A 24,122-nucleotide genomic window follows, 5' to 3' on the forward strand; every position below is an offset into this window, starting at 1 on the left:
CTTGGACTTAAAGAAGAATAATATAATTACAAAATGACCCTTGGACTTTAACGATTTATGAAAGATACCTTTAAAGGTTAACAAGTAACGATTAACTAAGCGGTAAAGGTTCAATGAAGTAAAACCGGCTTAGATACGTAAGATAATTAAGTAAACGATGAGAAGAGCTAGATCCGTATTTAATGTATGGAATGATATTACAGTTAGTCATGCATAGCTCAAGAAAGGATTAACTATAAACGGTGAAGGTAATCGCGTTCAGGTGAGTTTCTAGCCCCATTCCTTGTTATGTTTTCGGGGCTGTGAGCATACTCGATGTGATTAGTTAATACACTTACCTTAGGTGGTAAGTGTATGTCTTATATGATTTATGTATGAACGAATGCTTGATGATGCATGAACGATCTTCGGATATTGCATGTACCATCAAGGGATAGTTTAAAGATGTGATTGACAAATATATGATGTATAAATGATGTATGAATGTATGGAATTAGAAAAAGGAACAGACCCTAATAATGTCAGCGAATGTAGGGAACCAAAGTCGGCGAATGTAAGGAACCGACCCTAATAATGTCGGCGAATGAAGGGGACCGACCCTAATGATATCGGCGAATGTAGGGAACCGACCCTAATGATATCGGCGAAGGTTATAGGGCGGAATGCTCTTTAAAACGTATATGTATAAATGGAAGTATGCACGTAAGTATGAAAGAAATAATGAAAGTGCCTGTGTAAGTAATTATGTAAGTAAATATGAAGGTATGTACCTTCGGGTGCATATGTAAGTATGTCAAAGTATTGTATATCGTTTGATTAACTGACTCACTCAGCGTAGCTGACTTTTAGTATGCACGCAGGTTAACAGATTGAGACAGCTGGTTTGAGAAGGACACATGGCAATATTGAAGAGGCTGGCATCTGGAGTTTTGTCATGATGTTTGAAATACTATATTTTATGTTATGTTTTTAAAAGACAAGTTATGGATGTTTGTAATGAATGGATGATTTTTATATTATTCCGCGAAAGTTTTAATTAAATCTGATATTTAGAACTGTGTTTATAAGTAAATCCAACATCCAAAGTAGGGTACCGGTAACGGGGCCTTACAAAATTTCTACGAAAACCTGCATATGCGTATAAAATAGAATTTTGTCAACAACACATGTTGAGTGAGCAACACACCAGTTTAAATGTACATATAGTCTATATAAAAAATAAGTAATTGCAACAAGTCATATGAGAATAACAAATTAACCAAATGAGAAAGTATAACTAAGATGTCGATAAGCAAAAGGCTATAACGACTGGCGTATGATCATACTATTCTGAGATTATGCTGGACCTCTCCGAATGCGGAAGCATATAAAGCAACTAAGCGCATAAACAAGTAAGGTATAAGTTGTTAACACATAAGACAATAGTTGTAGTTTTGAGTATAAGTATATATAAGAAATATAAATTACGCATACGTCCCCAAAACGTGGAAAAAAAGTAAAATATGGGAATGTGGTACTCACCTCAATAAACGAACAAGGGAAAACAATATAATAAGAATGTGGATGATAGATCAAACTCTTCAAAGAATACTGACGAGATGTCCTATTAACGAATAATTACGAAAACTAATATAAATAAGTGACTAGGTTGAGATTCGGAAATTTTAAGGATCGAGTAATCATACAAAAGCTATTTGTTATTAGTTTTTATTACTTGGTAATACAGTTTTTATTACTTGGTAATACAAATTTATTTATTAAGCTTATAACTTACTTTTAATTATAAAAAATACATAAAGGTACTTAATTACATGTTTATAAATATTTCATAGTTTATATAAATAGATTTATTTTAAACTAAAAGTATGTTTAAGATATTTATATACATTTTTAATAATAATAAAGCTTTCTTTTAAATACATAATGAAAATAATTAATAATAAATAGTAAATAATTTATATAACTAAAATCTTTTATAAAATACTTGATAACTATATAACACATTAAGGTATAATATATAAATTCAAATCATGTATTTTAAATAATCAAAACCCTTAATAATATTTTACATATACATACATATACATATATATAGCCTACACTTGTTCTGAGAATAAGAAAACATATAACCTACACACAAATTTCATCATCAATAAAATACAAACGCACACGAAAACATATAACCTACACACGAAAAACATATAACCTACACACGAAAATTTCATCCTACACAAATACATACATTAAAAAAAATTCTATTTAAAACCAATTTCTTCCAACTCAACTTATCAATATCCATCAACACGTATTTACATTGTGATAAATAATACAAAAACTTATCTTACATATGTTTGCATTAAATGTGAAATATACAACCTACACAATAACATATAACCCACACTTGTTCTAAGAATAAGAAAACATAACCTACACACGAAAAACATATAACCTACACACGTTGTAAGGCCCCGTTACCGGTACCTCACATTTGGACGTTGGATTTACTCATAAACACAGTTCTAAATATCAGAGTTAATTAAAACCTTACGCGGAACATAAAACTTTCATAGATCATTACATAATAAATCATAACATGTCTTAAAACATTCGTCTTGTCTTTCAAAGTCAAAACATTAATTATAAAACATAATAAGTCTTCTAATGCCAGGCCCTTATTCTTCTGCCACGTGTCCCCGCTCAAGCCAGCTGTCTCATTCTACTTTCCTGCGCGCATACTAAAAGTCAGCTACGCTGAGTGAGTTCTAGTTAATCATATAACATACAATACATTCGTAACTACATACTTTCACACTTTCGTTTATAAAATACTTTCTTACTTTCGTACTTTCTTTCTTTCATTTTCATACCTTATGGTTTAAAGAGCATTACGCCTTATAACCTTCGCATATATTATTAGGGTATACAACCCTTAAACCTTCGCATATATTGTTAGGGTATGCAACCCTTTAACCTTCGCATATATTATTAGGGTATGCAACCCTTTATCCTTCGCATATATTATTAGGGTATGCAACCCTTTATCCTTCGCATATATTATTGGGGTATGCAACCCTTTATCCTTCGCATATATTATTAGGGTATGCAACCCTTTATCCTTCGCATATATTATTGGGGTATGCAACCCTTTATCCTTCGCATGTATTATTAGGGTATGCAACCCTTTAACCTTACCTTAGCCTTCATTATCATAGCCATACATTTAATACCATATACAATATAATTCTACATACTCCCATATTCACATACACATATCATACATACTACACTATACTTGCCTTAACAATACGTGCAATACCCGAAGGTCGTTCACGTATTGTCAAGCATACATACATAACTATCACAATCGTCATTAAGACATACACTTACCATTTAAGGCAAGTGTATTAACATTCACATCGAGTATGCACAGAGCCCCGAAAACATAACAAGGAAATGGGGCTAGAAACTCACCTGAATGCGGTTACATTCACCGTTAATCGTAATCCCTTTCTTGAGCTGTGCACGGCTGACTGTATAATATTTACATGTATCAATTTACTATTACTACTCATATCGTATTTCTATCTTTATATAACCCACAACGAACGGGGGTCCGGGGGCAGCGTCCCTGGCAGCGGGGTTCTAGGGGCGGCAGCCCCTAGTGGGGTCCAAGGGGCAGAGCCCCTGGCTGGGGTTAAGCTGTCTTAACACATTTTCCATTAGGATTTTGAGTTATTACTTTATTCACTTACTCATTCGTTACAGTGAATTAAGCCTAATTCGTTAGCCCGATTCGTGGTCTAGTACTGGATTACTTTTACTTAGCATTTTAAGCGAACTTAACATTAAGCGAACTTAATCATTAGGCGAACTTAATCATTAAGCGAACTTAGTTATTAAGCGAACTTAATCATCAAGCGAACTAAATCATTAAGCGAACTTAGTTATTAAGCGAACTTAATCATCTGGCGAACTTGTACGAGGCGAACATGTTGGTAAACGAACTTAACCAGCAGCGAAGTTGATCAGTAGGCGAACTTGTTTGCAAGCGAAGTTGGCTTGTAGGCGAAATTGTTCAGCAGCCGCCGCTGTTCGACCCTAAATCCCCAAAATCATCTTCGTTTCATCGAGAAATTCTTGGATATGATGTTAACTGAACCCGTGATCATTCCCATGGTCTTGTTTGGGTAAAACTTGACCCGGAAAGACATAAAGTTTGGATATTTAAGCTCAAAACGTTCAATATTAGTTCTAAGGTTTATTTTAAACGAGCCGTTTATGTTTACGGGTTCATTAGGTTCGTTTTAACATCAAGGTTACAACTTTACGCTCCATTTACACCTGATCTATTATTGTTTAACGTTTCAAGACTAAATACTTATAAAACGTAAACTTTAAAGGGTCAAGAACATACCTTTAGTGCTCGTTTGGATCTCGTTTAACTTGTTTATGAACTCTAGATCTTGTATATAGCTCGTGTAATAAAGATCTAATACAAGCTAACATCCGTTTGGTCTCAAGTCTCTCTCGCCACTCTCGGCCGTAAATATGGTGTAGGTGTATGTGTGTTTTTGAGTGTGTAGAGAATAAGATGGAAAGAAATGAGGGTTTAGGGTTTAAGGGTGGTTTAAGGGAGTATTTATACTCCTAAGGCCCATGGACCCTAAGCCCATCTTATCCATAATCTCATCTTGTTTCATCTAAGTCCATGATATATTCTTTATTAATTATTAACGCGAAATCACTAAACGTAACTTTCTTTATTTAATCCTAAAATATTTATTTAACACACGACAGCCTAACGAAATCTTTATTTAATAATATAACTTATCATTACAAAATTTAGGATGTTACATATGTGTAGGATATGTGTATATTTGTGCAGTTTATATAATTGTTGAATATGTCGAATTTAATATGTAAGTTGTATGCTTTTTTGTATGTTGTACGTTTTATTGCTCAAAACAAGTGTAGGTTATATAATTTTGTGTAGGTTGTATATTTATTGTCTATATTTAATGGACACATTTGTATGACATTTTTTTATTATTTATGACAATAGTTTTTCTAGTTATATCAATTGAAAAAAAAATGTATTATTTTTTGATATTTATTGTTAAAATTACGCGTTGATATATTCTAATAAATTGAGTGGAAATAAATTGTATTTTTTAATATAAAGAACTTGTATTATATGAATAAATTGTATTTTTGTTAGATAAAACGAAGAGGATGTAAATAAATTATAAAACTAAATTAGTGTTTTTATCTTTTTAATTATTATAGTTAAATTATGTAGATATATTAATTAAAAAGAGATTTATTATGTTTATATTAGTTGTATTAATGGAAAGAGAGTTGCATTTATTGTTACATTTACATCTTTTTCATTTATATTTAAGCTTTTAAAACCTAAAATAAAACTAGTGGCTCATATTCATTTCTTGCATTTCTTGCAGTAATTTCATTTCTCTCTTGAATTTAAACATATATATATATATGGCATTTAACAAAAGCTCGGAAAAATGATCGGTTTAAATATCGGTTTTAATAGAACAGCGTTAATTTAATATTAAATGTTATTTATATTATATTAATAAATACCATTTTAAATTATAAAGTAAATAATAAAAAAAAATACAAAATTAGCCTGCCATGGCCGGAACTCGAACCCACGCCAGTGGCGGCTCAAGGAGTTAAACTCACACCGCACTGGCCAGCTGAGCCAGTGCCTCACACATTCAAGATCTAGAAATTATATTAATTGACCAGAACCCTCAGAAATCCCCAAAATTGAATATAATGAAACTGTCGGTTTGGCTGAATTTAGCAAGTATATATCAAATATTGATTCAATTTCTATAAGAACTATGTTAATTAAGGTCCAAGATACCTTGATTATAAACGGGTTTACGAATTGGGTTAATGGGTAAACGGATATGGGTCATGGGTTATTGTATCATAATTAAAGTAATAATTTATATAATATTTGCATTTTGGCCCCCGAGGATTTAAGGTGGAAACATAATTGGGTAAAAGTTTAAGTTTAGGTTAACATATGCCAAAATATGAAAGTTATATATATGTTTTATATAATTAACTAAATAATAATATAATAATTATCAATCTTCTCGATAAATGCGGTAAAATAACCCGAACGTCAAAACCACGGATAGGGCATTAGTTAAATAAAATAATAATTAAAAATTCGAGTTGTTACACAACACTAGGTTCCATCAAAGATCATATTTTTATATGCTTTCAAAGATGGGGTTTGTTTTTACAATACATTCTAGAAAGATCTTTTTATTGTTGGATGTTTGAATTGGAAATCAAAAACTCTAAGCCAAGAATCTAATTAGGCAGATTCAGGCCAAACGGTTCACAAACACTTCACTGAACGTTATGATTGTTTACAAGCGTAGAGCTAGCCACTAATTAGGCGAAGTTGATATATTTTCTAATAATATGATCAGTTTAATCTTCTTCGGAAAGTTGAAAATGAAAGTTTGAGTGACAAGTAACCTGGGCTTAAGAGTTGTGTGAGAAGCAATATCTCTGGATGAGTACTTCTCAGAAGGACCAAAAATTCGTGTTCCACCTTGTTCGTTACCGCCTTTAGCAGGTGCCCATGTTGGTCTAGCAGCCTTAGTCATCTTGTCACTTGTCGATGACTCAATACAGAATGTAATCAATCAATAGGGTTAATTTGCAAGTTGAATTGGCTAAAGGACATGAGACAAACAAATGTTACGCAGTTTCAAAATGATCATCACATATCAGGCAAAGTCATGAAGGTCGGTGTATACTCCTCTTGTGCCATGTTTATCTTGTTAGGATTCTTTTTTTCACCGCACGCCAGTTGAAAATATTGATTTTTTACGGTGCTCACGTGTTCCAAGTATTGGAAAATTCTTTCCTTCTAAATTGCTTACGATCGATATTCTTTCTAGTGGATTTCACTAGAAATCTATTTACCACATCTAGTGCAATGTATATCTTGTCAAGGAGAAAAACCATATCATGGCATTTACTCACTTCTGGATGTACACTTGGAGCCCTCAGCCAGCCATACAGAGACTGACTAGTTTGTAACAATCATGAGCCAACAATCGTTCTTTCGAGTCAAGGTAAACAAAACTGGGAATTTGTCAATTAAGCAAGGGAATATTAGTCGCCTAACAATCAAGCCAAAACCGCATCACATTCCCATCACCCACTGAACCTTTAATAAGATGTTTCAAATAAATCTTTTCCCCATTAAACCCGAGTTAATTAGTTTGTTTCAAATATACATGATAGCGAACATTCATAAACGTAAATAGACGAATGATAAGTTTGCTGAAACACAAACATCTGCCAAATGTTTCGGTCTCTTCTCCACTTGTATTTTCTTTTTATTTCATTTGTAACTATACTGTATATATATTACAAGTTTATTTTTGAATTATGTATTTTAATTTTAGTTTTTAAGTGTTCTTTATTTATTCAATTGCCTTAATTTTATTAAGGCAATTTTTTTTAGTTTTTTTATTTCTTGGGACTCAAATCCAGAATCTTTGGATGTTCAATAAACTTTGTCTCTACCACTGAGTCACAAATCCAAAGATCTTTATAAGCCCGTTTCTACAAGCACTTGAACTTAATGATTTTTAGGTGGTTGTCAGTTTTTAGGTAGTTGATGGTTAATGTCCATGATATAATAATTGAAACATAATGATGAAAAAGTTAAAAAATAATAAACATAAACATAGTTTACTAATACAATCTATTTACCTAACTCAATATTAATGAAAAATATATAAACACGAAAGCTGAAACTTTTTTGTTAAAACTTAAAACTGAACAAGTCAAGAGAGGGTCACACACACACACTCGTACACTACTTGTGTACGTGTACACATTTGACCAATAGCATATATCAGAATCTGATCGTATTTTATCATTCGCATAATCAACAATAAACAGTGATTTGAAGTCTATATTCCTTCAGGTATACAGTGATTTGAAGTCTAAATTCCTTTATGTTTACGATACTCTTACATCAGAGTTACTCAACGATCCATCCTTCGAGTTCGACTCAATGGATCCAGAGGAAAACTTTATTAATCGCCATTATTGTTGTAGTTTTATTTATAATATATTTATGATTTCAATAGTTTTCTTTGTGCATGTTATTATTACATCAATTTATTATTGAGAGAATTTGGTAATTGTTATTACCACGTTTTCTATTAATTAGTTTAATGTTTTCAGAATTAGATTGGATAGCAAATTGAACTATTACTGCCTCATTGGTTTAACCGAATTTAATAATTAACTAGATAACAATACCAATAATATAAACTAGTTAGAATATGTTAGAACAACTTATGTGACAAAACAGTAAATAATAATAATACCTATTGCTGCAACAGGGTTGCAACTTAGGGGTTGTTTGTTACATCTGAATGGTTCTCTGATTCATTCAGACTTCAGACTGTTTGGTTCCAAACAAAAAAACATCTTAATGATTAAAATTAGGTCTAAATCATTCAGACTTATGGTTGTTGCTGAATGGGACAGAGGCTCATTCAGATCTGAATGAACCAAACAGCCCCTTAGCTGCACAAAGGAAGAACAAAATGCTGTTATTTTTGACATGCTTATGCTTGAATGTTCAGGTGAGAACACCAGGTAACCATTATTGTTGATACATTATTCCCTCCAGTAAATAATTGGGTTACAAAAGAGTTGTTTCTTGATGTTGTGTAAAGCTTTTGGATTAGGCATACAAGTATTTGGTTTCGCATGGGTATATTAATTTCGGGGTTGCGTCGATGATTAAGGATAGGATTGTTAATGAAGTTGGTGGTAAGTCGAGTGTGATAATAACTGGGGCGGGGATTTCAGGTTTGGCGGCTGTGAGACAGTCTACGTCGTTTGGGTATAAGGTTTCAGTTTTGGAAGGTAGGAAACGGGCTGCGGGACGGGTTTATACAAAGAAAATGGAAGGTGGGAATCGGGTTGCGGCTTGATGGGCGCATGGTAATCCGCTTGGGATTCTGGCTCGCCAGCTGTCATATCCGCTTTATCGGTTGGATGGTCAAGTGGTTGACTCGTGTATTGATGCTAAAGTTGAGGTTGCGTTTAACCAGCTTTTGTATAAGGCGAGTCAGTTAAGACAGTTGACGGGTAAGGTGTCACAAGATGTTTCTCTCGGTTTGGTGTTGGAAACGTTTTGGCAGGTTGACGGTGGGCCCGCGAATGAATAAGAAACGGGTTTGTTTAACTAGCATCTTGCGAATCTTGAATATGCAACGCAGTTTACTGTCAAGGCTCTCGTTAGCGTTTTGGGATCAAGATGACATGTATGATACGGGAGGGAACCATTGTTTTCTGCCAGGTGGCAACGAGCGATTAGTTCAGGCTTTAGCCGAAAATGTTCCGAATCTATACGATAAAATGGTTAACTCTGTGCGTTACGGTAGTGATGGGGTGTAGGTGGTGGTTAATGGCGGTCAGGTATTTGAAGGTGATGTAGCGTTATGCACGGTTCCGTTAGGGGTTTTGAAAAGTGGGTTGATTAAGTTTAATCCCGAGTTGTCTCAAAGGAAACTTGATGGGATTAATCAGCTAGGATTTGGTTTATTGAATAAAGTTACTATGCTTTTTCCTCGTTTGTTTTGGGGGACTGATCTGGATATGTTTGGGCATCTGTCGGATGATCCGAGCCGTTGTGGTGAGTTCCTTTTGTTTTACACTTGAGGCCCAGTAAGGAATGACATAACACATGTGAGACCAGCCCAACTACACATACATCATGTCCATGCTTCCTTAAGCCAGCAAAAGCCCAAACTCCTTAGAAAGCCCATAAGAAGAAGACATGGTCCAATACTCACATAAAATAAAGAACATATATTAGAAACAACTTAATCAACAATTACAAGATATTGAATTGAAACATTAAAGAAATTACCAGATAAAACATTCTTTGGAGATCTTTCAACACCCTCCCTCAATTCAATGTCAAACATTTGCAGTAACTTACATATCTCTTAATGTTGACTTATTAACAATCCCTTTGTGAGCACATCAGGCACTTGATTTTTAGATTGTATGTTTACAGGCTTTATCCAACCTTTTGTGATCCTTTCCTTAGGAAATATAGATCTAACTCAAAATGTTTTGTCCTATTATGAAAAACTGGATTTACTGCAATAGATATTGCAGCAGTATTATCACAAAACAAGTTAACCAAAATTTAACTTGTAGTTCACTTAACAAGTTCACAATCCACATCACTTCACAAGTAGCATCACAGATGGCTCTATATTATGCCTTTGTAAAAGATCTATACACAGTTTCTTGTTTTTTACTTTTCTAGGAAACCAAAGAATTCCCTAAAAAAAACACAATACCCAGTAACAGGCCTTCTAGTCTCCAAGCATTTAGCCCAATCTGAATCAGCATAAGCTCTTAACTCAAACATTTGACCTTTACTAAACAAAATACCCTTCCCAGGTGATCGTCTTATAGCAATTTTCAAATGTGAGTTTGAAGGTTTATGCATATACTGACTCAAATAATGAACAATATATGCAATATTGGTCTAGTGTGAGATAAGTAGATCAACTTACCAACTAACTTCTGATATCCAACTACATTTTGTAGAATAGTATCATCCTTCTTGCACATAGTTGTGATAATAAAGTGTTGTTCAATAGGATTACCTACTGGTTTGCATCCAATCATACCATACTCAGCAAGCAAAACCAAACAATACTTTCTTTGAGATAAACATACACCAACATCATATTTAATAACTTCTATGCCCAAAAAATATTTAATTCACCAAGATCTTTAATCATTAATTTGGTTTTAAGAAATTCTTTAACTTTAACTATTTAAGATTCTGAATTTCCAGTAAAAACTATATCATCAACATAAACAAGTAAAATACAAAACACAAATTTACTAGACTTAACAAATATAGAATAATCACACATACTTTGAACAAACCCAAGCTCAACCAACACATTTACAAGTTTTTCATTCCACATTCTAGGAGCATGTTTAAGCCCATAAAGAGGTTTATTCTGTTTACATGCTTTTGTTTCATTTTTAGAGAAATACCCATCAGGTAAATCCATATATACATCATCATTAAGATCACCATATAGAAAAGCGTTATTAATGTCTAGCTGATAGACCAATCATTCTGAATAACTAAACACAAAACACATCTAATAGTTACTAACTTCACAACATGTGAAAATGTTTTAAAAAAATCAATTATTTCCTTTTAACTATACCCTTTAGCCACTAATCTTGCTTTATACCTTTCATTTTCACCTGTGGCTTTATACTTTATTTTATAAATCCATTTACACGCTATGGTTTTCCTATTTGAAGGTAAATCAACAAGTTCCCAATATGAAGAGCTTCAATTTCATTATTCATAGCAATGACCCAACTTGAGTCACTAGATGCCTTAAAAAAACTCTCTTGTTCACTAATTTTAGTCAACATAGAAGCAAAACACATATTAGAACCAGACAAGTTTGAATATTTAACAACCTTTTCTAGTGCATACCTAACTTTTCCTTCTACCACATAATCCTCAAAAGTTCTAGAAAATGTAATATTTCTAGTAGACCTTCTAGGAACAGTTGGGATGTTTTGTTCAATATTACCTCCCTCAGAATTATCATTACTTTCACTACTTCTACCTACATCTTGAACCCTTCTTAGTTCAGTACTTGAACTATTAGGTCTCTGATCATCAGTCATACTGATTATTAGACACACTAATAGTAGAATCAAGGGTTAACCAGATTACTCAGACCGATGGGCAAAAGACTCAGCACTATGACTCTCGTCATAGGGAATTGAACCATCCACAGACTGTTTGGGAACAAAGTCATCATACAAGTCAAACAAATTCAAATTTGTTATTTTAACAATATTGAAATCATTGTTTTCAAAACTAGTATTATCTTTAAAAGGAAACATAGTTTCATAAAACTTAACATCTCTAGAAAACAAAACTTGTTTTCTTTCCAAACTCCACAATTTATAACCCTTTTGTGAATTGAATGGCCTATGAAAACACATTTTTCAGCATTGCTACGAAATTTATCTGTTTTATTCAAAATAGTACTAAAACATAAGCACCCAAACAATCTAAGATGGTCTAACACAGGTTTAAATCCAAACACACATTCATAAGGTGACTTACCACTCAACACAGAAGAAGGTGTCCTGTTAATCAAATAAACAACAGTCAAAATACAATTAGACCCAAATTTAATTTTAAAGGAGTCCCTGCTTGAAACAACAAAGCCCTAGTAACATTCAACAAGTGTCTATGATTCCTTTTAATAATTACATTTTGTTAAGGAGTATAAGAACATGTTGTTTGATGAATGATACCATTATCATTACAAAACTTACTTATTTGGTTGTTAACAAATTTTGTACCATTGTCAAATTTAATTTTTTTTACACTTTAACCAAACTGAGTTTTAACCATATTCACAAAATTTTTAACATGAGAAAACACCGTTAGTTTTATGTTTCATTAAAAAAACTCAGACAGCCCTTAAGTGATCATCAACTATTGTAAGAAAGAATCTAAACCCTTCTCTGCTTGAGATCCTATAAGGACACCAAACATCTAAATGGATTAGTTCTACTACACGCTTGGTTACATAATCACTTAAAGGAAAATACTCTCTTTGTTGTTTAGCCTTGTGACAAACTTCACAAGGGGTATCATTCTCAATCTTTCCCAGTTTTAATGTATCCTTTGATACATTTAAAACCACATCAGAAGGGTGCCCTAGCCTGGCATGCCATAAATTTATACTACTAAAGCTACCACAACACATCTTATCAAACAGAAGAACTACCACGCATATACAAACCATCTAGCTGGCAACCAGTCACCAGAACATTATTTTTTAAAGAATCATACATATAACAATTATTTTCATTAAAAGACATAATCAGCTTGCTATCTTTAGCAAGTTTATGAACAGATATTGTAACATTTCCAAAATTTCCAAAACATATAATGGGTTTATCCCATATATAAAATAAGAAAATGAAAATACCCCACTTTGAATAAATGAAAAGATGGGTTTATCCCACATTGAAAGAGGAAAAAATATGGAATTTCCCACATGGGTATAAATATGGAAGAGAATTTGATCCCACATGGAAACTTGAAAGAAAATGGAAGCTCTTTATAAAATAATGAGTTTCCATAATAATATCCTTGTATGACAAGACATGCTCAATGGTTCTAGCGGAGGGTATGAAGCCCCCGACACGCACGCGCACGGGCTCAGGCGAAGTGCGATTGGCACTTTGATGGCTCACTTTTCACTTCGCACGTTTGAGAGCCGCCTTAGTATCTTTATGGATAAAAATAAAATACTGAAATATTTTTATACGGGGAACTGACGGGTGAAACGACTCATTAATATATAAAATCTTTAAACAAGCATTCGATGCTATTGTTTATAAAAATTGATATAGAAATTAAATAAATAATAATAGAATAAAAGTGCACGTGTGATCATGTATAGTTTAGTTAATAATAATAATAATAACAGGAAAGGATAATATGGGTCGATAGTCTTATCAAAGAAGTAAAGGACTTAGAATATTTATTATTCTATGGATAACTTGAAGAGCCTTAAGCAACAAGAAAATTTTGACTATATATACATACCCTGCATACATGGAAGTTTTGAAAGAAACAAAAGAAAATCAATACTCAAGTTAGGTGGGTCTAAGAAATAAGCATAACAACAAAGTAGTGGTAGTGTAATTTGGAGGCAGATTCCATCGCAAAAACGGCTCATCGTTTACACTCAAGTTACTAACACCGAGAGTTTTCTGCACTTCCTCTCATTTTCTGATATATTAGAGTACTGGTATAAAACCTCGAGTAGCTGCAATGATACCTTGTCCGATTGATCGAGACTTTAGTACACGAATCCAAAGCTCGGCCTGAACAAGGTGAGACTTTGTGCCATCGTGTAAAGTTTTCAATCTCGTGATTTTTGTTATGGCTTATCGGTTTATACGGATACATATATATATACTACACTAGGTGCTTAATACCAGGAAGCTCATAAACAGTAAACTTGCAAGGTGAGACATTCGAGTTTTTGTACCACTCACATTTGTGTGAGACAACTGTTTTTCCGACACTGTCATGATGATTTCAAAACCTATAAAACTCATGGCAGATGGTCTAAATGTTTTCAAATATATTCATAAAAGTATTTTAAATACATTACAGTGATTAAGTATCTGTAGACTTATGGGATGGTTACTACTGGTATTGTGGGATTTTGTATACAAGGCTTGCCTACTGGGCTATTACACGTTACTTATTGGACAAGTGTTAGCCAATAAGTAATATGACCACAGTCATAGATACGGTCGAGTGACAAGTACCTTTCGGTAATTTGTAAGCAGGCAGGTATAAAAACATCTTAATGTTGTAATTGTATATGTGTCGTTATTAATGAATGTACTCACCAGTATTTTCTACTGATCAAATATTTTTAAAATACATGTTTCAGGTGAGATGATAAACATAAAAGGAATGATGCCCGCGGGCCTTCCGGCTTAAATAAGTGGCTTATCACCAGAATTAAAGAAACATCTTTTTTTTTCCTGTAAAATAGGGTTTATCCCTATAAAACATTTGTAAGGATATAAATGGGTTTCACCCAACCAGATGAAATGAAAATCATGGTGTTTTACACTCTGATGATTTTCCCTAACTACGGTCCTGATGAATTTTTCCGCTGTTAAATAATAAACACCGATACCACCACTCGTGTTCACGGCTCCCCTCCCGGGGTATGGGTTCAAGGGCTGTGACAGATATTAAGTTCACACAATAATCAGGAACAACAAAAACATCACATAAAGTAACTTTATCATTCAATCTTATGTTACCTATTCTAGTTACCATGGGACTTGTGCCATTGGGATGTTTTACCCTAATATTAAGATCAGACACATCAAGTTGATTTATCTAACCAATATCAGACATAACCATATGATGATTTGCCCTTGAATCCACACCCCAACCAGGTTTGGATTCAAGTTTTTTTGTACTAGTAAAACAAAACAGAGGTTTTCTACAATTATTATTAGAAAAGAACCAAGAACTAACAATACCTAAAACATTATGACTTTGAGTAGGTTCACTGTTTTTGTTATCTAATAAACTCAACAACCTAGTAATTTGATCAGAAGCAATCTAGTAGGAAGTGAAACACTGGATGTACCGGAATTATCACTAACAACATTGTTACTAGTAACAACCCTTTTCCCTTGATTATTCCTAGGTTTCATCCAAGCAGGATATCCTACTAATTCAAAGCACCTTTCAACACTATGACCAAGTTTATTGCAGTGAGTACACTTAACATTCATGCTAGCATTTCTATTAGAAGCATTTTTATTTTCAAAAGACTGATTTGATTTAGAAACAAGCCCAAACCCTTGAGTTTGTCCCTTGACAGAATCATTAGCAAAACTCCAATGGGACTCTTCTCTAGAGATAATAGCAAACACATCTTGAGCAGTGGGTAACTCTTCTTTCATTAACAAATTAGTCCTAACAGACTCATATCCACTATCTAGACCCATCAAGAGCTGCATCAATTTTATTAAGTGATTAAAATCATCAAACTGTTTTGAAGCATTACAAGAACAAGCAGGCAATTACAATATTTGATCTAACTGTTTCCACATTATACTTGACATGTGATAATAATCAGAAACAGATTGACCATTTTGACTAAACATATTTATTTCCTGATAAAAATTATTCTGAACAGATCCATCAACCTTATCATATGTTTCTTTTAATTCTTTCCACACCTTTGTGGCCATTTTAGAATACACTTGACCTAGATACAAGTATTTAAACACATAGTTTAACAGCCAAGTAAGCACAATAGGATTACATCTATCCCATTATCTAGCAAGTATATCATTTTTAGTTGACGTAGCAAAAGTACCATCAATAAAACCTATTTTATTTTTAACTTGCAAGGCCAAAAACGTATCATTAGACCAAACTTTATAATTTTCAATCACTTTTAATTTTATACTAACAATGGTAAGATTGCTAGAATCACTTGCATAAAGATATAGAGGATCACTGGCCTCAAGTTTACTAATCAAAGTATTGTTCACCTGATCACCCATTATAACCAACACACAAAAAACATATGTACAAAGACACACAAAGTTTTACCAAGCACACAAGAAATGCACAAACAATCCTAAAAAGCCTAATACAACATAACCAGGCTATAATTCCCCTGGTATCAACGTAATTATGCCTATAAAAAACCATTTTACCAAGAAAATAAAGAATTAGAAAGATCTCACCAATGGGTGCCCAAGTTAGGGTATCCCTTCCAAGAATCAAGACCCGCAACCTTCACTTAGGTTACAAGTCTTGATTGAAAATAACAGCAACAACACCACTTGACACCTTCCAAGATCGCCACAATCAGTTTTTCTCATATATTAGATTTCAGTCAGAACCCTAAAACTTACATCAATTGCTGAATCGACAACCAGAACCCCAAGAATCAGAGCATTGATAGATCTGATACCATGTCAAAACTCGCATCATAAAGACTTCTTTTATTATTACTTTCAACCCCTAGATCTTGACTATAATACAAATCATGAACTCAATACAACAATCAATCAATCACCAACACAGTGATTGTATTACAACTCTTTAACAATCTACCAGACTAACGATTCACCTATACAATGAATCTAACCCTAGATCGTTATAACCAGATATCCAAATAGAAACGGAAGCGAGAGAACTCGAGAGATGGTTTGATGAAGATATTTTGTGTGTGTATCAATAAGTCTGTATACACATCCTTTATATAGTGATATCAACACACTGAAGACCATTTACACTTGAGGCCCAATAAGGAATTATATAACACATGTGAGACCGGACAAACTACACATACTTCATGTCCATGCTTTCTTAAGCCAACAAAAGCCCAAACTCCTTAGAAAGCCCATCAGAAGAAGATCAGTCCAATACTCACATAAAATAAAGAACATATATTAGAAAACAACTTAATCAACAATTACAAGATATTGAACTGAAACATCAAAGAAATTACCAGATAAAGCATTCTCTGGAGATCTCTCAGCACAAAGTATATAAATGTGTTGGTTTCTCGTCCGGGACCCGTACCCAGTTGAGCATTTGAATGTTTAAAAGATACTAGCAACTAATAATAGGAAGCGTAAAGTTTGCCTTTTCTTTAAAAAACATCAATATTGTGTACAAGCTAAATTTTCACCAAGTTAAAAAATTCTTTCATGGGATATTAACGGAAAGCCTTATCAATAGGGTATTGCTTTCTGAAATCTGAATAATTATGAAATCAATTTGAAAATATAAGAGTAAGTATGAATATTAGCCCATGCCTATATTACTTTTCAATTGGCTCATGCTATTAAAAGAGCATAGTTTTAGGCTCGGGCTTTGTCGGCTCGATCGGGCTTTTTCACTAGCCGGTATCGGGTAGCTCGGCTCTTTTGCACCCCTAGCTAGCCATGGAGTGTGAATGCTCATATATGTTATTATTGGTTCTATCCAACAAACTTAGCATTAACTTAAAAATAACTAGGTTGTTACCTGGCGCGTTGCGTGGGGGTGTGTCGTGCCTTGACTCAAAACATTTGATCCGATTAAAATTCATTTTCAAACCCTCTGGTCATGTTCCCTTATAAACCGGTTTTGACTAGCCTTGACTCAATCATGTTTATAACTCTATTATTAGCCCAAAACCGGTTTTATGCACCTTTATAACTCTATTATTAACCGCAGTAGGTTTGAAATCCAAAATAACTTAACTTTGTAAACAAAAAATCAAAAACGTTTCAAAGTTAATTATAAACAAATCATGTCCCCTGAATTGAAACTCACATATTCATCATAATTTATTAAATTAAGAAAGTATAGCAAAACTCAATCCACGCACCAAAACTACCCAAATCGACTCGACCCTGCTTGATCCATTACCGTCCGCCCATTTCACCACTTTTGTTGATCATCTACAAGGTTCAAAACCAATATAATCCTTGTACCTTCATTCGATGGCTTTTTTTTTACTTCCAAATGGATCTAGAAAATGATTCTATTGGAGTTTTACAAGTATTTAAAATATTTAGCACCAAATACAAACTTTAATACAACATTTTGGGTAACAAAAGAACAATTGCTACCAAGACTTCTGTTTATTGTTACAAGCCACATATCCTACAAACACCAAATTGCAGCCATAAAGTTCCTTATGTTTTATGTATAATTTCTTCAACTTTTTTAATTTTTATAATCCACATGACGATCGATCTTGGCATGTGTTCATCCCTACAAATACATATAATGTTCATGCAAGTGATTAACATTTTTTAACATTTAGTGATATGATTAAAACAAAAGTAATTGAATTACAATTTTCTCTCTCTTATTCATCTTCATCTTCCACCTCTTTTTTCTTCATCTTTCACCACCATAGAAGTTCAAGCTTTGTTGTAAACATTAGAAAAAACTCTAAAATTTATAAACTTGTCTTCTCTTTTCACTTGGATCCCTAGTAGTTTCGTTGATGAGGGGCGGTATCAAAATTTTACGGGGGCGATTGAAATAACTCGCATGTATACTCAAAGAAGACGAAATTTTAAGGTAGGCGGCCGCCCCCTTCGCTACATAGTGGGTCCGCACATGGGTCAAACCCTAGTGTTGAGATGGTGAGTCTACGTGAATTCGGTTGGCGTCCGACAAAGCAAAAAATAGTCGAAATCATAAGTGGTGAATTTGGTTGGCTTCCGACGAAGCAAAACATAATCGAAATCGTAAGTGGTACCGAAACGTGTCTCCGCCACGCGTAAGGAGATTACACACCCGCCTATATATCTAAAAAGGATCTTTTGGCTGAAAAACTAAAAGGTGAGCTAAAAGACTCGATCCCGGGAAGTTTATATTCAAAGATAAAAAAAAATTATTTGATATCCTAGCTATAACCATATGTGCAACAGATCTCAAGTGTTGATAGTTAGGAATTAATAATTTTATACTCTATTTAAGATTCAAAGTAAATTCAATGGCACCGTTCAATATTTATTTATATATATAAAGGATCTATTATAATAAATTAATAATAGTCTTTAATTGCAAAATATCAAATATTTAATACTACTTTATATCTATTGTTATCTGTTTTTGTAATTATTTCTTATTATGTATTCCATTTGATTTACCGAAAACCAAACAAAGATGACATAAAATATGTCAATTTTTCATTTTCTTGCTGATTGGGCGTCACTTGACACACTTCTCCCTCCATTCCCCCCTACCAGTACGCATGGTCTGATTAATTAATTTTCTCCTAAAACATTTAATTGATTTTGTTGGCATATATTTAGGGCGCATTTGAAGAATACGAGAACGTACACAAATTACAAAAAGTTGATCACGTCCATTGAAGGTCACCCAAGCAAGCCGTGTGTACAAGCAGTATTAAATCAATTTTGGGAAAGATATACAAGAGGCAAAAGTAGGTAATTTGTGCTAAACTTTCACAAGGGGATTACAAATCAAACCGAAACAAGAACTCCAAATTTGCTTAACTCAAGCGACTCTTTCTTATAAATTATTTCGACTCACGAAACAAACAAAAACAAACTGAACATAACAACTAAATTAACCTACGTGGGTTTATATATATACCCATACAATTTGACTCCCACTCCATTATGTAACAGGAGTTTGAATAACAAATTAACTTTAATTCAAATAAAACAAATCTTAAACCAAATCTTTAATAAATGGATAATGATAACAATTAATTTATAGTTATCCCGATCTCCTCCAAGCCACCTCATGAGATCAAAACCGAACCGCCCTTGAACGCCAAGCAAATATTGTTTACGTTTAACACTCCCTCTCAGTATTTGCTTCGTCAAGACTCCCTCTCAATATTGACTTGTTCCACCGAGGTATCTAATCCCCAAAAATGATCGAACTTCTTCAATCTTAATTTTCAAACGGCTTTCTTTACCTGCGTTCGCCCAATTAATTTCACGGTTACATAAACCTTTACTCTTCCGTTTCTTGGGTTTGATATGCACCACCGACCAACCATCTCTAATTATACTAGTACCATCACTAGTACTCAATGCTACTTGTATATGAACTGAGTTGACCAACTCATCATTAGCATCACACAACAGCCCATCACTTGGATACCCACTTGATGAGTTATCATCTTTCTCATGCATCATGCGTGTATGCATGCAAATTCCAACAACTTCCATCTCATTGGCTACCTTTTCATGCCAAATATGAGCATGACCAACCTCTAGCTTTGTGGTTTTGTCTACGGTCTTTTCAATATGCAAACATCCTTCAATCTCTAACATTGATCCTTTCCAAAACTCATGCCAAACTTTCCAAGGAACATCACGACCTAATTTATCATGCATGATTTCCTTATAATCAAATTCATCGTCAACATTTGAATCTAGTGATATCCAAGACCAGAAATTCAAATATTGTATATCCAAATTTTTAGGATTTCCCAAGCCACGGGATCCTTGCTCTATTTAATGTCATGGTGGTTTCAATTTCCAACTCCGCGACACCGCTATTCAACACATCGTCAATGATAGTTGCGTTACTTTCGGTCACCATTAGATCGCTAACAATCGATGCGTCATCCTCCGGCTCCGTACAGTCGCCGGTAACTATTGAGTCTCCTTCCACAGCCGCTGTATCAACAACAGTTTCAACGATAGCCGTAAACGCAACGATACAACTTCTTGAGCGACATACGCCTCAACATCCCAACCTTCTTCTTCTTTGAATTCAGCAGCGTTGCCTTCCTCCTTTGGCACGGATGGGCAGTCCCGAGCCATGTGACCCCTACGTCCACAGTTATAGCACCTATATGGAAACCAGTTCGTCCGATGAATCTTCTTCAGAGTCGTCTTCTGTTCCATTCTTTCTTCTCTCTTGACTCACCGTGACTGCTTGATTCTTTCTGATTCTTATGGAACCCTAGCTTCTTGAATCGATCATTATTGTAACCGTTTTGATTTGAGCTTCTACTGAACCGCGCCTTACTTTTACCACGCTCGGCATAAAGTGCCGAGTCTTCTTTCTTGACGTGGTCAGCAATTAAAACTTCTGCAAGTTGTTTAGCCAAACCCTCTTGGGCCGATAACAGGTTTTCAAACTCAACAAGGGTGGGTTGTCTGGGGCACCCTTGTATGGCAGCAACATAACTTCTATATCCGGGCCTAAGACCATGAACGATTATCCTTTTCATTCGTGCCTCACCGATTCTTGCTTCTTGGTCGATTTCACCAATTTCCCGGCACAACGTTTTAACTCAATGAAAATATTGAGAAATCGTGAGTTCTTTTTGACTTAAAGAAAGTAACTCGTTCTCAAGTAGTTGCAACTTGGCATCGTTCTTTTTCGAAAACAAAGCAGCCAACGCGTCCCATGCTTGTTTCGGTGTTCCGAGATCTCGAATGTGCTCCAACAATTCATCCTCCACTGTTGTCTTTAGGATGAACATAGCTCATCCGACTTTAACTCTCCACTTGTGAATCGCCCCGTCAGTATCAATTCAAGGTTCCACCGTGCTTGCACCATTGACAACCTCCCATAGATCCGAACCCTGTAGAAACGAACTCATACAGGTAGACCACGTGTTGCAATTCGAGTTGTTCAACTTTTTCACCGCACCAAGACCTTGGAATTCTGCCATGACTAACGGATTTGTTTCTTTCTTCTCTTCACCGGTTTGTTCTTCGATCCACAGCCGATTAACCGCAGGAAGCAATCAACCGTGTAACACTCCAAAGGCTGGACCAAGATCGATGAACATGTACGACGAACGTTTTGGTGAACCGGCTCTGATACCACTTGTTAAACTTTCACAAATGGTATCAGAGCCTAGAGCTCAAACCAGGAAGCGGTTTGAAGATCGGGGCAGTCTCCACCGGCGGGTGTGTCCGTCGGTGGAGGGCACACGTGAAAAATTGGCTTCTGTCGCAACCAGAAAACATAACGACAGTATACGGAGACCAGTGCGGTGTTTCGTTGGATCGTTTTCATGTCATGCGAGAGCTCCGTTTGGGACGACAAGGGCGTCCAAATGTCCATGGCTGTTTTACAAGAGATAAATGGTGGTGGCCAATCTTGGTAGGCTCATGTTAAGAAGTTTACCGTGTATCTAGTTTTCTTTATCGTAAGTCGATTAATAAGAAAAGCTCTTCGAGCAAATCGTGTGACGGTGCGCGTGTTGCGTTGTTCTAGATACCCAATTCCAAGGAAGAATACGTTCAAGAAAGAAAGGTTGGTCAAGCATATCAAACGAAAGTTGAGGGTAACAACCCAGGATTGTTTGTTCAATCGAGCAGAAAGAAAAAGAAAGAAAAATTGTTTTAATTTTTTTTTTAGTTATTTACGTGGAGTGGAGTAAAAGGAAGCAAGGAGCAAAGGTTTTGAGTAGTATTTTGTATTTATTTGGTGAGCCCCAAGAAAAGATTTCGATCAATGGTGTGTCCAGGATCGGAGCGATGGTGTGTCTAGATTCCGATCAAACCGCTTGTGGTGAGTTTTCGATCAAAGGTTAGGCAGAATTGTAATGGCAGGAGCAAAGAAAACCTGATTTTTGTAGAGAATAGTTGACAGTTAACACGACATCGAAAGAAGACAACAGATGTGAGAGCTGTCGACCGGTGTTAACATGGAGTTACAAGGTGGTTCGGGTCCGCCGGTATGACAGAGTGCAACAAGCTTGTGTGTCAACGTTGTTTTGGTGTTCATCGAACTGAATGTTTCGGTGATGATGTGCCATCACCGTGTGTCGGGATGGTTAAATCTCCGTGTGTCGAGCAATGATGTTGTGCCATGATCGTGTGTCAGGATGATAAAAAAAACTCCGTGTGTTGGGTAGTTTAGTGGGTTGGATCAATGATCCAACGGTCCCAAGTGATAGCACCATTGGGTTGTCTAAACGAGACAACAACATCATATGTTCGGGGGTTGGTTTCGAGACCAAATCGTAACGTACAAGTTAGCAGTGTTTCAGGTTGTTAACAACAGAGAGAGATGAGTTACGAAGCTAGAACCGGTGGCTAAAAATGGCCACATAGTTATGGTTTTCGGACTGTCAAAATAGAAGACGGATCAGAGCACAAACACGAGATTTGATCAACACACGATCGACTCTTTTATTAAGAAAACGACAAACGAGAAAAACTTAATAATATTGATACAATGTATGGCTTATATAGAGCCCATACATGACTAATTCTATACTAACTCAAATACACAATTTGAATCTAAAACAAAAAGGATTAAATAAAATAAGACTAACTTATCTTATAATAATAAACTAATTATTATATTAAATATTCTCCAAGATTCTAAAAGCCTTCAATCCGGTTTGATGTTGGACACGTTTAACAATTTATGCTACCAAATATTTCTGGATTTTTATATGTTGCTATTGCATTCTTCCAAGTCGTATACTTTTATGTGTTTTTAGTATGTGCAATAAGGCATTGCAAGAAGAACTGAAGAAAGAACATGTTTTGTAGTTTTCACTTTTCAATCTCTCCCACATGATGCTTTTAATGTTTTTCTTATCGTATTTAATTCTTTTTAGTCATTTGTTTTGATTGTAACAGCTATGAAAACGATCATAAGATGACAAATTCTTTTACTTTTATGTGATAACTAGAGAAAAGATATTATTGTGTACATTATAACAATAATTTCGTATAAAGTAATGGAAAGTTTTGTTTTTTTTTTCTAAATTCTAGAAGCTAGGCTGTATGGTATGAGTGATGAGTTGGTGGGTATTCACGAATATTAATATCTTAAGTTACTTATTATATAATTTCCAGTTGTACTTGTGATTTTGTGAATGCAACTTAGTATCATGATCCATGTGTACGAGGGGAAATATATATCACATGATGTATCTTAACTATTGTTGTGAGTTATAAATGAAATTGTTATTATCGTTTTTCCT

General features: G+C 34.5%; 1 protein-coding gene and 2 pseudogenes across 1 annotated transcript in view; 1 reads left to right on the forward strand and 2 right to left on the reverse strand.

Moving 5' to 3' along the window:
• The window catches only part of LOC143563328 (uncharacterized), a 76,396-nt pseudogene extending 69,740 nt beyond the window's left edge, over nt 1-6,656 (reverse strand).
• Nucleotides 1-24,122, reverse strand: part of LOC143563330 (transmembrane emp24 domain-containing protein p24beta2-like) — a 156,499-nt gene that overhangs the window by 115,944 nt on the left and 16,433 nt on the right. The gene's annotated exons all lie outside the window — the stretch shown is intronic.
• On the forward strand, nt 7,101-9,747 carry LOC143563338 (protein FLOWERING LOCUS D pseudogene; annotated as a pseudogene).

The sequence above is a fragment of the Bidens hawaiensis genome, unplaced genomic scaffold (assembly GCF_021521415.1).
Source record: "Bidens hawaiensis isolate Kalapana, Puna unplaced genomic scaffold, B.hawaiensis_p1.1 tig00021362_1, whole genome shotgun sequence".
Taxonomy (NCBI): Eukaryota; Viridiplantae; Streptophyta; class Magnoliopsida; order Asterales; family Asteraceae; genus Bidens; species Bidens hawaiensis.